Below are 16,773 nucleotides of genomic sequence, written 5' to 3'. Positions count from 1 at the left end.
TAGATACAACCTTGACCAAAGTCATTGAGCAATGGCATGTCAGAAATATTTCATCTCGAAGCTAGGTCTTACTACAAGTAAAACACTTTTTACCTGAATGATTTTAACAAAACTTACTTTCAACCAGTACTAATCTTTGTTGTATCAACTTCCAGATAAAGCTTGCTTATTGCATGAGATTTTTATGGGGTTTGAAAACTCAGTTGGTTAAGGAGGTCATGCTGCTTTCTTTCCTTCTCTCTCTACAGTAATCCTGTGCTATCTCAAATGCACTTTTATTACACTTACCCTGCACCTTAGATGGGTCAGCATTTCTAGCAATTTTGATAGAAATATAACAACACAAGTTTAAAATCTCAGGCTGAGTTTGGAGTCTCTCCAATGAAGGAAAAATGAACATCCTATTTAAAAATAAAATTTAAAAAAATCATCTCCAAAGACAAACATGGAATCTTTCCTGTTCCAATTTTATAGCCCATTTTCCAAATATAACTATGTTCAACACTGAAGAAAAACAGATAAATTCAGAGATATTTGCCCTGGGCTCCTTCCACAGAGATAAGCTTTTACCTTTATGCATTTCCTAATAAAATAAAAGACCAAGACCTCAACCAGCTGCTTGAGGCACCTGGGCAGAACTTTTTAATATTATTGCTACATGGTAGCTTGATGTTTTATCCCCCCTAGAGATAGGAGAAATAGGACAAATGGGTTGGCTTTATTACCTTCAGTTATTGCCTATAGTCATGAGTTGTTTTCCTTTTGACAGATACTGTAATGTCAAGGTGGTACCAGCCCACTCTTGGTGAGGCTCTACCCTAGGAAGTGCTCACAATATTCTGACAGTCTGACCTTTATCACATTTTTCTTTGCTTTCATCTTCAGGAAGGGCAGCTGTTGTGCTGCTGAGGTATTTCATATACAGATAAATAATTTCAGAATTATTCTGAAACACTAAAAATTGAACTTTTCCCTTGATCGTGCCATATATTATGGTTTTATGTGGTTTGTATTAAAAACAAAAAAATCTCAATTTATTTTGGAATACTTGGCTCCATAATCATTAAGATTTTTCAGTGTTCCATATTTCCCAAGGTATTTGCCCAGACACGCCTTCATGTTTGAAAAATGAAAGCTAATTCGCAGGCAGGGAAAGCTTGCATCTTGAGGAAAAATGGAAACACATTGTTCAAGAACATAAAATCCTTAACCACTCAGTTAAGATTGCAGATTAGCAGCTCTGCCAACACTTTTTTTCCTCTAAGGACTGCACAGAGCTCTGCAACCTCTCCCAGAGGTCAAAATGTGTGCCTGACAAGGATCTACAGAATGCAATTGGCTTTACATGGCGTAGTCTAGCCACTATATTCTTCAAACTTCCTTTTCAGTTTTATTTCTCTCTCAGTGTTAACAAAAATATAAAATGTACACCTTTTGTACACTTCTTTAAATATTGTATTTCAAGAATTCTACTAGCATTTAAGTGCATGTTTAAAACTTTCTGGGATCACTAGCTGCATTGAATTAAAACTCCCAATGCATTTAAGCATGAGCACAAAGTAGATAGGCTGGAGGGCTAGCTGAGCAAGCCTACAAAAGTCTGATGTTGCAGCTTTTTGTAAGCCAGTTACAAGTGTAGCCAATGATTACCAAATACATTCCAGTTATTATGCAAGCATAAAGAAGACATCAAGAAAAAACTGCTTTGGAGCTATAAGCAACATGGAAGGATGCTTAGACCTGTGTGTTTCATTTTTTCTTCGGTACTTAACACTTCAGTCTGTTACTAGAACAATTTTGTCATTTTTCTTCCTTCACCATTTTTCACAGGGATGTCTGAATCACTGCAGTGAGAAAAGACATCAAGTTGTCAAAAGTGGTACCTGCATACCATACAGCAGACACCTCCTGTTGCGTTTAAGATGAGACTAAATTTGGTAAGAGATGAATCCCCTTGCGTTCTAGCTGATTGAAGTGCTAAGGCTTGGACAACAGGCCCAAGCCAGAGTTGACCTATAGATGAATCCTGTACATTTTATAACTGATAACCATTGTGCTAATAGGTATTATACTAAGTTATAGCAAACCAACTATTCTGATGTAAAAGGTGGGAGTACTGAAGCCTGAGCAACAGGCCCTGAACTGAAACTGCTAACTCTGTATGTAGTCATTAGTGAAATATGCATAGAAGATGTAGCTTAAACATCATAAAACATGTCTATCTTGAATGTATCCTTATATTTCTTTATGTGTGAGCAAGATAACGGAGCCACAGAAACAGTTGTCTGGCCTTGTGACCTTGCTCATAAATTAACTAGAAAAGCAGGGAAACTCCCTTAGCTTCTCCCTTAAGCCCTGGCCAGGCTCTGGGGGGAACCTAATGTGAGATGAAAACCAGATGTTTCCGCTTAAAACAAAGGTGCCAGCTATTCTGGCTTACTGATTTTTAGGTATATAAGGCTGGGCCCACTCACAGCGACTTTGGAAGCCTCACCTACGGGTGGACGCACCACGTAGGATTTCCCACTTGCAGGGAAAGGTTCTCCAAATCCTCGCTGTAACCGGGGCTCCCCAGCGACTGCGGATCTGGATGATGGTAAAGTATGCAAGTGGTGATGGATCTTTCTTAATCACTATTCTCTCTCTCTCTCAAGTAGTAATGATGTGATGCATTACCCTGTATTTTCCTATTTCTTTAAGTGCACTATTCTGTCTTTTCTTACTGTATGTTTTCTGTATTATTCTGTTACATTATTTAGTTATTTCTAGTAAAATATGCCTGCTCTTTTCACTCTGGTGTCTGAGTTTAATTGATATCCCTGATCAGCAAAACACTGATCCTCAGAGATTAGAGGGGCCAGGGGCAGCTGGACTTATCTCTTAATAGGTATGCCAATAGGGGCCATGACTATAGGCCTGACACCAGATGCACAAACAGCCCATATGCTGTAGGTCTGGTTGCACTCAACAGAAGCAGTCAGGTTCACAAATAGTATGGTTTATTTTTTATGCAACATTTACAGATTCTTTAAGATTGCCTACGATAAATGCACAAACTGCAGGTTGGCTATATAGCACTGCACACAAAAAGGAAGATGATTGCAATCACACACACAGAGTCGGTGTAGCCAAGGGAATCTCCCCAAAAGGCATCCCTTCGGCGTGGGGGGGGTGGGGGGGTGGGGTGGTGGTGGCAAGAGCACAAACCCGTTGATCTGTCCCTCCGATTTGGTGTCAGATTATCGTCCTCCCCAGTTAGGTACAAACTTGGGGTAGTATTTATCATAGTATGTATGTGTGAGTGGGTGGGACTGTGCTCAAGCCATTATCTCTTGAATAACATCACAGCACTTTCCGTGGTGCGAGGGGTGCACTGTGTTTTGTGGGAGAAGAGGAAGGGTGAGAGACAAGGTGGCAGACTACTGCAAAACAGTCCTTGAGAGGAGATAAGTGAAAGAATGGGACCATGTGGCCTCCACCTCGCTTCGCATTCCTCCTTGGTGCCACAGCAAACACAAATCCCTGGATCTTCATCCCTTCCTGTGTTTGTTCTGGGCACCATGTGTCAAGGAAATGTGTGGGGATTCTAAAGGATTTCCTGCGAGAAAATGGACATGTGAGCAATCCTGCATATGAGCAAGACTGGTAAAGCCTCAGCTTCGGCAAAGACATGACCCGAAAAGAATGAGGAAGATTGCAGGAAGTTAAACAACTTCAGGGTGTGGGTTTGGGCGGAGAAGAAAGTTTGTACAATGTCGATGTGGCAGTTTTCATCCAATCAGAAGAGAGCTTAAGGCACATGTGCAAAGCTGACTGTCCAATCAGAAAGAATTATGTCATGTGATCATATCATGTGATTCTCACCGACATTATAAAAGGCTTGCTTCACTACAATAAAATCGGCATTGCTTGATCACGTTGGTCATGTGCATGTCCTTATCTCCCGCAGAAATGTGTGTTTTGCTGATTTTCCATTGTTTTGCTTTTCCCACACTTCCAACACCAAACACTTCCACCCCATGACAATAGTCACACCCACACACTTGAATGTGGTCTCTAATTAAGGTCTTCAGGACCAGGGACATCGATTGGGTTCTCCTCCTCTAAAGGGATATAGTTAGTTTGCTGAATAATTCTTACATTAACAGTTTTCATTATAGTTGATTTTATACAACTTATTGCTATACAATGACAATTATAAGCATAATGAACATTAACACATATTGTATCAAATTTTGGATCCAACCGGTAATACCAAGTCCAAATGAACTGAAAAATTTTGAAAGCCAGCTGTCATTCATGGACTCTTGTAGCTAGTGGGAGGTGCTTACGGGGTGCAAATTCTGCACTGACCATTTTGTAAGCTATGCTATGATTTTGGCACAGACAGCCCATTTTCAGGGTGATGTAAACTGGCCAATAGTATTTAACCCAACCATGTTGTTTCCAACTAAAACAATTTATTACGTACTGGCAAGACCACAATGCTGATTCATTTGATTTTGAGGCAAAAGAGAATTTCTGATCAAATGGTATATAACCTTGGAGGCTGCCGTCAGACCCAAACCGGGAACAATCACGACTATGGCCGTTTCTTTTAGAGCAGCTTTGCCCTTCACTCCACTGTATGCACCAGGAGGTTTTTATAGGTGGATTCTATTGTAATATGTTGGTTGCTCGTCCCCAAGGCTGCAAATCTGTGGTACTCCATATGATCCAATTACAGGGGAGAGTTATATTGTTCTTTGTATAAAAGGTACAGGGTGTTCTGTCAATGGTAGAAAAATTGAACAGCTTATCAGGTTGCACAGCCACTTGCTCTTTGTCCAAGGAATAAACATTTATTATGTGGATGATACCACTTGTGTTCCACAGTCTTAGCAGACTGTGTATCTGCTGTATCTGCTGTATTCCTGCTGTATCTGTGGGAAGAATACTCATGGGAAGGGGATCTTCCACAGATTTGGGTAGGGGCAAGCAAGCAGTAATACTGGATTCATTGAGGGCAATTGCAAACCCCTTCATCAAGGTTAAAACCAGATTATCCTCTAGGCCATGGATGGTTTGGACAGGTACAGTTCACTTATTCTTATTCCGAGTGTTTTCTTGATTCAGGTGGGGTGCCATCCATATCCATAACACACAAAAGCATGTTAAGCCAAAACATATCTTTCCAATACCGGTTATAAACGTCATGTTTGCTAATCCTAACTACAGACATCATCTAACTAAACACGTGAACGTGGAACTTGCAACTGACATCCTTGTTCACAACTAAAAGTTACATTCCCAAAAACATTTCGTTTACAAGCACATACACAGAATCACACCAAACATAAAAATTAATAATCCTTGTGGACATTCGAGATTAGTATAGTGGAATCCTTCACTCCAGGTGCAGTTGTTCAACATCTGTCTGGGGTACTGGTAATCTGTAAAACAAAAGAAAGAATGGCTCTGCTTCTATCTAACCAGCGCATAGTGGGTTAGAAAGAGGACATTATCCATCTGGTATTGATTCGAAGGATTTTCCCAGAACTGTCCTTTTCTTCCCAAGCATAGAGATTCTTTGGAGTGATTAGTACCATTGTTACCATTCCAATCTGTGGTAGCTTGACTAACACAAGTTGTCCTGCATAGATACCCACAGGATATTCTCCAGGTTTCTTATGCACTTGTGGTGCTATAGCTGTAACACGAAAAGCTTTCATCTTGGGACAGCCATTTCCACTCCATCGATTGTTTAACTGATAGATGGCATTGGAGAGTCATAAATGCCATCCAGTGTCATGTGTTTTAGCAAATCGCTTAACCAGGCCATTTGTTCTCTCAACGATACAGTTAGCCTGGGGATAGTATGGAGTATGAAATACCCAGTGGATACCTTCCTCTTTCACCCATTCTTGTACTGTTGCAGCAGAAAAGTGAGTCCCATTATCACTTTGAATCTATTCTGGAAGGGGTAAGGTACTAAACCATTCTTTCAGACTAAGGACTGTATTTTCTCCAGTGGCAGCAGTAACAGCTGTGGCCATGGTAATTCCTGAGATGACTTCTACTCCCACCAGGATATATTTTTTCCCCCTGAGGGTCATAGAGAGCCTATGTAATCTATTTTCCAGGTGTGCCACAGTGTTTTCCAATCCCGAATGTGTAAGGGAGGTGCTTTACTTGGATGATCTTTGCTGAGCCATAAGCGACAGTGTGAACAGGCAGTTACTGTTTATTCACATAATTTAACAAAAACGGGCCATCCTCAGCCTATACCTTCTCGATATAGATTGGCTCATCCAGTGTGGCCTCGTTTTATGTGTAGCCACTCAAGCAAGTGTTCCCATTCATGATCATCATTCACGATATCCACTTGTCACAACTGGGTAAGGCTATTGACTTGTTGATTAAATCGAGCAGCTATTGACATTGATTGATCACGTCCTTTCACCCATCCAATATGTAATGTTCGCTGTTCTCCTATTTCTAACAATTGTTTCCAGCTGTCAGTTTGCCAGACTGGGACTCTGTTCACTTGCCAATTGTTAACTGCCCAGTGACCTATTCACTCTGTTGCTCCTCTAAATATTGTATATGAGTCAGTATAGATATGGTTGGCACAATGCTGTGCTGCTAGTAGGACTGCCCTGAGTTCTCCTACTTGTGCACTCCCTTTGCCTGTCCCACTTAGCCTGTCTCCTGTAGCCACGTTCAGTGCCACTGCCTTATAAATCCACTCATTATTTCATCTGTAGGATGATGCATCAGTGAACCATACCCCTTTAAGGTTGTTGCCCTCTCTTAATGGAGGTGCCTCCCTAATGGGAGATGGTCTGCTTGGTGGGGTTTGAAATAGCAGATTGCTGTCTATATCTTTTTGGAGTTTAGATACTTTGATGTTACCTTCTGTAATAGGCATGATCTCAATGCTTTCCAAATAAACATACCATTTACAGACGGTTGGCTTCTGGGTAATACCAGCGGGTGGCGCTGTGTCCTTTTGGATTATATCCAGAAGGAGGAAAGGTCGCCGGATAATTACACTTTGTTCCCATTTTATTTGTTCCGTTCGATTCAGGGCTCGTACCAGTGAAAGCAGACCCTTCTCGAGATCTGTATACCTGGTTTCAGTATCACTGAAGGAGCGAGAGCTAAATTCCAACGGTCTCTCTGGTCCTTCTTGTCCTCGTTGCCATAGATTGCAACGGGAACCGTATTCACTGAATCCCCATTCAACGTGGATTGAATCACCTGCATGTACAGGGCCTAATTGCTGGAAAAGCCTTTAATCAGTAAATCTAATGCAATCTCATGTTGTTCAGTTCACTCCCATGATCTGCCCTTTTTGAGTAGGTTGTACAAAGGATGGGCAATAATTGAAAAGCCAGGGGTGTTTACGCCAGTAACCTGAAGTCCCTAAAACTTGTTGTAATTCTTTTTTACTAGCCGGATTCTGTCCATTTTCTACTTTTTCTAAGGTGTCAGGGGAACAGAGGCAGCTCCTTCAATCGACCAGACTCCTAGGAATTTAACCTCTCGTGCTGGCCTTTGACATTTGGATGATGGAATGTGCAGTCCCAAAGCTGTCAATCTTTGCCGTGTATTTTCCATGGCATGCCTAATTTCATCAGGATTTTCCCCTCCTATTAGTATATCATCAATGTATTGATATACTGCTACACTTGGCAAATGAGAAATGTCTGCTAAAATTTTGTGAGCAACGGTGGGGGAATGTTTGTACCCCTGAGGTCTTTTTTCTAGGTCTGCAACCACCCCGTCAATACTGCAGTGTGTAGCTGATGGCAGGGGGTATTGTTTAACATTAGTGATTTTTGATGGGGGCAGAGGTATAGCTATTTCTAACAAATTGATACTTTTAGGTTCACCTAAAAGTACTGATCCATCAGGGAGTTTCCACACTCTGCCATACAATAGGTAGAATCCAAAAATATTACTGCTGGCAGCTCCTACCAGAACTTCAGCTCAGGTCAGTCTTTTTTCCCCGGGAAGCCACAGAGTAATTTTTGCAGTGGGACATTTCTTTATGATGCCATCAATTTCTGTAACAGCTACTTGGCGATGGCAAGGTTTTACATTTAAATATTCTGCAGTTTCTTTATTAATTACTGACACTTGTGCCCTGTGTCAATAAGAAAATCTACACAAATTTTCCTTGGGCCAATGGGGATACTAATAATTGGGTCACGACATTTGTTCGAGAGCCACTGTAAAGCTAAAACCTGCCAGGGAGGGTGGCTCACTGCCCTTCCCGGGAATGCACATTTTTTGCTGGGGAATCTTTTTAATCAAACAAGTCCTACTGGGGAGCTGAAGGTGCAGCTCTGGCAGGCGTGGACCTGCATTCAGTCAGATGGCTAGGTTTATTTCTGATTTTTGTTCTAATATTCAAACCAGGGCTCGGAGGTCAGCTGTATTAATGCCCTTTAAAAGGTAGCGTGGTGCTCCTAAGGTTAGATCTTGTCGCCATAAAGCATTTTGATCTGGATCAAACAGCTTTTTAGATTCTGGCCTCTGTGTGTCAGCCTGAATTTGACGGACTCGCCAGGGACCCTCAGGTGGTTTCCCTGAGGTTGGTCCAATCCACCCCATGTGGCACCCGTAGCTCACCAATTCCTGAACAAATTCACTCCAGGTAGGTATGTGAAGTTGCTCTCTAGGTGGCTGGGCTGCTGCTGCAGCAGCATTCATGGCATAATGAGCATGAATACGATCTTGGACATTTGATACATATATTTTCAGACTGTCTGGAAGGCCACGAATGAGAGGGGTCAATCTGGCCGGATTGGTAGGAGCCAGCATTTGGGATTGACGTAATACATTCCTCTCATACATTGCTTGTATGCATGTTGCCTTTGCACAGAGGGTTCTAGATCTGAAAATCCTGAAGTCGTAATCATGAGAGGATCTCCTCTCTCCTGCGGGTCTATACCTCCAGCCCAATAAGCAGCTCGAGTAGTTATTGAGTAATTATGATCACCTGGAGTGGTATTTAGGAAAACTTCAGGTCCCCAATAACCTTCTGCCCCTTCCTCACTTAACAAGACCCGATCTCTACCCGTGAGGGAAATTCACCACACATACTCTGCTTCCATTTCATCTGAGCATCTAGAATATTTTTCTTGTAATTTAGCTAATTCAGTGGGGGACCAAGGTATGGTACGTGTGGTAGTCTGTGGCTTCACATCTCCATCATTAATTAACTCAGTCTTAATTATTGGCTGAACATTTATGTGCTCTGAAATAAAGTCAGTGTCTTCTCCTAAATCACTGTCATCACACCAATTGTCCCAAGTCTCAGTATCATCACAGCAGGCTACTTTGCAAATGTGTTGGACTGATATGAAATTGGAATATGTTTGATCAAGTAATTTATCGAACCTTTCCTGCAGCCGGTCCTCTCATTTCCCAACTGCGGCCAATAGCTTTTCCAGCAGTTCTGTATTACTTTAAAGTTCATCTACTCGTTTTTCCAGTTTTCCCCGTGTCTCTCTCTCAAAAGACAGTGATGCTTTAAGTACTTTATTTTCTGATTCCATAGACTCATATTCTACATTTGCAATCTGTCGGGGGGGGGAGGGGGGGGTGTGACTTTTTGATTTCCTGTTGTGCGCATGATAAACAAGCCCCCAAGACAGCACAAATAATTGCTTTACCTTTTCCTAATTTTATTTTTTGCTGACTCTTACACTGCAGTATTCGTTCTACTGCTTTATCCTCATCTTTCCAAAATTTCTGGGCTCATTCCACCCCTATGAGGGATGGAGCACACTTATGATCCTGCAGCAGTTTATCCACGGCAATCTTGTCCATGACACTAATTTAATGTTGCATTTAAGGTGAGGCTAAATTTGGTAAGAGATGGATCCCCTTGCGTTCTAGCTGATCCTCAGAGATTAGAGGGGCCGGGGCAGCTGGACTTATCTCTTAATAGGTATGCCAATAGGGGCCATGACTATAGGCCTGACACCAGATGCACAAACAGCCCATATGCTGTAGGTCTGGTTGCACTCAACAGAAGCAGTCAGGTTCACAAATAGTATGGTTTATTTTTTATGCAACATTTGCAGATTCTTTAAGATTGCCTACGATAAATGCACAAACTGCAGGTTGGCTATATAGCACTGCACACAAAAAGGAAGATGATTGCAATCACACACACACACTGTTGGTGTAGCCAAGGGAATATCCCCAAAAGGCATCCCTTCGGCGGGGGGTGGGGGGGGTGGGGGGGGTGGGAAATGGCAAGAGCACAAACCCGTTGATCTGTCCCTCCGATTTGGTGTCAGATTATCGTCCTCCCCAGTTAGGTACAGACTTGGGGTAGTATTTATCATAGTATGTATGTGTGAGTGGGTGGGACTGTGCTCAAGCCATTATCTCTTGAATAACATCACAGCACTTTCCTTGGTGCGAGGGGTGCACTGTGTTTTGTGGGAGAAGAGGAAGGGTGAGAGACAAGGTGGCAGACTACTGCAAAACAGTCCTTGAGGGGAGATAAGTGAAAGAATGGGACCATGTGGCCTCCACCTCGCTTTGCATTCCTCCTTGGTGCCACAGCAAACACAAATCCCTGGATCTTCATCCCTTCCTGTGTTTGTTCTGGGCACCATGTGTCAAGGAAATGTGTGTTTTGCAGATTTTTCATTGTTTTGCTTTTCCCACACTTCCAACACCTAATACCTCCATATACGATTAAGTATCTCTAACAAAAGAAAACTCATCACTTTCAGAAAAGACTGCAGTATTTTTCTGCAAAGCGTAAAAATATGTTTAAAAATACTCTTTATCAAAACTAGGAGGAGGAGAAGGGAAAGAAAATATAGCTGCCTGTAAGACAAAGTCTGCCTGTAAGTCAGATTTACTGGACAAAACAGTACAACCACAGCAAAGTTTTCAAGAGCATCAATACTTCCCACATGTGAAGAAGTCATTTGACATGGCTGGTATTGCTCGCTTGCTGTTCACTGTCAGTTTTTGTTGTATCATCACTAAATAAGGTCCTTCTGAGCAGATTTTTGCCTTCATTAAGATGGAGCAGACCTAGCAGCACAGTTTCCTTTACAGCCTGTTTCTTACACAACTATATTCATACAAAAAGCATTAAGGGATACATAAGGCTGCAATTAAGGGACACTTCAGATACAAGCAAATTTCTGAAATCCATAAGCCTAAATTCTCATTTGGGTATGCAATCAGAAGTGGCCATTGTTTCCTACCAACAGAGTCAAGGGTTATAAAAAATATTCTGACTTCAAAATTGTTAGCACCTTAATTCTGTTGATTGCCTTTACATTACTCAGCTCTGTACTTCTCAGGGATTCAGCAACTGATCCAGCAATTTCTTTCAAATTAAGGAAGGATTTTAACACTTTTGCTTTAAGTTGCTGATGCTGAATATGCAATACATAAGAGAAAGACACCTTTGTATCAACACAAAATAGACAGACTGCCAAGGGCCAGGGAGTAGCAATGTTAGGCCTGGGAGTGTATCTTGAACCTTGCCCAACATCTTCCATCCTCTTCTTGCAAAGCACTTAGAGAACAGAGCAAGACTTCTTCTTTTGAGGCAATGAGAGATGTATAGTCCCTTATTTTCTGCAAACCTTATTCAAAAGAAATTGTCTAGAAAATAAAAAACTGGTTTAATACTGTTCTTTAAACACATGTGATTCAAGTGTTTCCATCTACTCGTGGATCAATCTCCCTCCCACCAAGGTCCCGAAACACAACACAGGAGACAGCATGCAAATAAACAGAGGACTAGAAATCATGCTCGTTTTCCTCAATCATATGAAAAATGAGCTATTTGCTTGTCTTCTTATCCTGGTTTCCAAACATTTTCAGATTGACTGGGAAGTGTCTGAGCTTAGCCAATTAAGCTTGGAAGATCCTATATGCTTTTGGACCACATCAACCGGAAAGTCTGAGCAGGAGATTTTTTTTAACAACTTTTTAGATCAAATTCTCTTCTTGTTAGAAGACATTCTGATACCAGTATGTATAACAGATTGGTTAACACACTTGTTAACACACTAGATCAATGTTTTATTACAATATCCCAGTATGTTATAAACAAAGTACAGTAGCATCATATTTTTGTGATAAATGCGTGTACACAGCAGTGCAAAATCTCCACACAGAGGAAAAGGAAACAAGTATCCTAAGCATAGCATTACAGATCTTTCATCTCTCTTCCCTCTTCCCTTCCCTGCTTTTGTGGGGACAAGATTATGTTGGATTTCACCTGAAAAAAAGAAGAAAGATACGTTGTGCCACAACAACTAGAACTTTGTTTCTCTGGCAGGCAAGCACAGCTCAACACAAGTGAAGACCAGCAGCTGCCCTAAAGAAGCATGCCTGCAACCTCCCTGAGGAAATGTGGCACTGTCTTACTGTTACTGCACATTCTTACACTACAATAAAACATGCTCTGAAGCAGTAGTCTCCCAAATGGGAGGTGAACACTCTGGGGGTGTGCAAGGCAATCCACTGGGTTGCAAGAAGAAAATATTAGAATTTCTGTTTATTTTTATCTAAAAATGTAAGACAGAAATCGAGCTTTACTAATATTTAATGTCTTGACACTGGCACCTTCATTTGGTCTGTATGTCAGAAGTATCCTTGGAGAAGAGTGAGTGTTTCACCACACAGAGAGGGGCTGACAGTGGCACCCTCACTCATTCATTCGCTTTCAGTGTGTTGTGACATATTGCAGTTTACATGTGCCCAGTTAAGGGAATCTATGGATTATATTATCTAGTTGTAACAAAACCCTTATGAAATGACCAAGTGGCTTAAAAAGATTCCTGAAAATAAAACTGCAGATGGAAGGTAGTACTAATAATACAAACAAACAAGAAAGTTGCAGAGCTGACACTTCTGCTCCTAGTAAGAACCCATCATCAATCACTTTGCATGGTAGTATCAACGACAATCTAATCAGACTGACAAAAAAGTTGGCCAAAAAAATCAAGACAACTATTTGAAATACAAATTCACATCCACTATCACTAACAATGAACCCCAGTTTAAGCATATATTGTGCCTTTAGGTTTTAGCTAATAATAGTATGAAGTCATCATCATTAGCAGGGTATTTAAAAACTAACCATCAAGGACATGAAGACAAATCTTTAGAATTTTTTTCAGCAATGTTTAAAGTCATACAATACCCAATCTAGTACTTTACAAAATTTTATAGAAAGCATTGCTGAAGGTTTGAAGAAGCATGTATTTAGACCAAGTTATGGGGTGTGGGAAGTTTCCTATACAGAATGACAGATTCATTCAGGTTGGAAAAGACCCTTGGGATCATCGAGTCCAACCATCAGCCCTACTCTACAAGTTCTCCCCTACACCATATCCCCCCAACATCTCATCTAAACCACCCTTAAACACATCCAGGGATGGTGACTCCACCACCTCCCTGGGCAGCCTATTCCACTGTCTGACCACTCTTTCGGTGAAAAATTTTTTCCTAATGTCCAGTCTGAAACTCCCCAGTCGCAGTTTAAAGCCATTCCCTCTTGTTCTGTCACTAATTACCTGTGAGAAGAGACCAGCATCAACCTCTCTACAATGTCCTTCCAGGTAGCTGTAGAGAGTGATGGGGTCTCCCCTCAGCCTTCTCTTCCTCAAGCTAAACTGTCCCAGCTCCTTCAATTGCTCCTCATAGGATTTATTCTCCAGGCCCTTCACCAGCTTCATTTCTCTCCTCTTCACTTGCTCCAGCACCTTGATATCTCTCTCGTATTGAGGTGCCCAAAACTGGACACAATACTCCAGGTGTGGCCTCACCAGTGCAGAGTACAGGGGGACTATCACCTCCCTACTTCTGCTGGTCACACTATTTCTGATACAAGTCAGGATGCCGTTGGCTTTCTTGGCCACCTGGGCACACTGCCGGCTCATGTTCAGCTGTTTGTCAATTAGAATTCCCAGATCCTTTTCTTCCAGACAGCTCTCCAGCCACACCTCCCCAAGCCTGTAGCGATGCATGGGGTTGTTGTGGCCCAAGTGCAGGACCTGGCACTTGGCCTTGTTGAAGCTCATCCCGTTGACGTTGGCCCCACCGATCCAATCTATCCAAGTCTCTCTGTAGAGCCTCCCTATCCTCATGCAGATCAACACTCCCGCTTAACTTGGTGTCATCTGCAAACTTACTGATGATACACTCTATGTCCTTATCAAGATCATCAATAAAGATGTTAAACAGAAATGGTCCCAACACTGAGCCCTGAGGAACACCACTTGTGACTGGCCACCAGCTGGATTTAACCCCATTGACCACCACTCTCTGGGACCGTCCATCCAGCCAGTGCTTGACCCAGCAGACCGTTCGCTCATCCAGGCCATGAGCAGCCAGTTTTTCTATGAGAATCCTATGGGGAACTGTGTTGAATGCTTTTCAAAAATCCAGGTAGACAATATCCACAGCTTTTCCCTCATCCAATAGTCGGGTCATCTTGTCATAGAAGGAGATCAGGTTTGTCAGGCAGGACCTGCCTTTCATAAACCCATGCTGACTAGGCCTGATCCCCTGGTTGTCTATTATATGACTTTTAATGGCACCCGAGATGACCTGCTCCATGACCTTCCCTGGCACTGAAGTCAGACTGACAGGTCTATACAGTTGGATGAAGTACAAGTGTTCCTAACCTGTCTCAGTTTATGGTATTTGCTAGATTTTTTAAATGATGAAATACATGAACAATTTTTTTGTCAGACACTAAAGAAAAAAGGATTGGAGAAGATATATTCTCAACAGTAAACAGCTTCTTTAATAAAAATTATGTTTTATGGAGAAACTGTACAAGTGTAACCACTGATGGAGTGGTTGCTTTGACTGGAATAAAAAAAGGATCTCAGGATAAGATTATAGTAATAGTGAAATTCATTCACTGGATCACTCATGGGCAAGCTAGTGCAGCAAGTAAGTCAGAGCCAGAAGCGCAAAAAGTGCTAAGAGATGCCATCAATGTGGTTAATTTTATAACAAGACCTTTCAATACCAGAATCTTTATAATACTTTGGAAAGAGATGGGGCGTGACCATGAAAGTCTTTTGTACCGCAAACGTTCACTGGCTATCTCATGGCAAAGTGCTTAAAACAGTTGTCAAACTTAAAAGATGAGTACACATTTTTCTTTCACAGAAAGACAAGCAAGTGTTCCAAATCTGCTGACCTCTTCTGTGATGAAAAAGGCCTGTTAGTGCTACACTACCTAGGCCGATATTTTAGAAAAATAAAAACATTTAATCTGCCTCTTCAAGGTAAAGGTGACATTTTAACGAGAAATGATTTTTCAAAGAAACTCATTATATGGAGAGACCATTTTGAAAACACATTTGGAAATGTTTCCATCACCATGGGGTTTTTTGCAAAAAGCAGTGCAAAGGTGTCACCTATAAAAACTCTCACACCTGTACACTTCAACTTGGAAACCATTTTCTAACCTGTTTAAAAATCCTCCAAATGAAGAGTTTTAGTGGGTTTTCAATCAATTTGTTAAAAAACACAAAAATTAAAGACCTTCCAGCTACCTTGCAAGAAGGCAACTGATTGTTGACATCAGGGAAGATGGAAACTTACTAGCTGAACGTTAACAAACACTTCTGCATAATTGGTGGATGGGATTGAACAATGAACATCATGAACAATGTAAACACAGGCAGAAACACACTTCTTCCATTTGGATCTATATATCTTTGAGAGGCATCTTTTTCGGCAATGACAGCCACTGAAACCAAGTACCAAAATAAACTGAACTTAGAACCAGACCTTTGAATCACTATACCATTGTGTTAAACCAAGATTTTCAAAAAACAGTGAAGCATATTCTACAGCATCTTACTAATTTTCTAGTGAGAGCAAAAGGGTACTTTATACCACTAATAAACTTTTTTGTTTAATCTCTTCCCTTTTTTAATTTTTTTTATAATGTACTCTATTAGTACAGTAGTACATGTATGTGATTTATAAATGGGTGTCTGGGTGCATGCTCAAAATATTTTTTTGCATCTAGCTCTGGGTTTCCCAGCACAAGCCATTGACTTGGTAGTCAACAAGTCAACTGGTCCAGAGGAGGGCCACAAAAATCAGGGGGCTGGAACACCTCTTCCATGAAGAAAGACTGAGAGAGCTGGGGTTGTTGAACCTGGAAAAGGCTCTGGAGAGACCCCTTCAGTATACAAAGGGGGCTTATAAGAAAGACAAAGGAAGGTCTTTTACCAGCGTCTGTAGCAACAGGACAAGGGGCAACAGTTTTATACTGAGAAGTGTAAATTTAGATTAGACACAAGGAAGAACTTTTTTATGATGATGGTGGTGAGGCACTGGAACAGAGAAGCTGTGGCTACCGCCTCCCTGGAAGTATTGAAGGCCAGTTTGGATGGGCCTTTGAGCAACCTGATGTAGTGGAAGGTGTCCCTTAAAGGATCCTTAAACTATTCTATGATTCTACTTTAAAAATTCAAAATTTGATCCATTGCTGGAACAGTATTAGCAGTAATAAATTTGACACCTGCTACTTTTAACACTAACATACTGTATGATTTCTTAAGTTCCATATCAAGTTTAAAACATTCTACACTGGGATCATGCAAAACCAACCTGACTGCCATCTGACCTGAAGCAAAAATAAAATATTGTCCTGATCCAATGTTGGGGGAGGGTTCAATATGATCCCAAGAGCGAGATTAAGACACAAATGAGGTCAAATGCCATACACCCAAAACAGTTTTTATTATTAAAACTGAAGAG

Source organism: Strix uralensis, chromosome Z, assembly GCF_047716275.1.
Source record: "Strix uralensis isolate ZFMK-TIS-50842 chromosome Z, bStrUra1, whole genome shotgun sequence".
NCBI classification, from domain to species: Eukaryota; Metazoa; Chordata; class Aves; order Strigiformes; family Strigidae; genus Strix; species Strix uralensis.
This window is presented reverse-complemented; position numbering follows the sequence as displayed.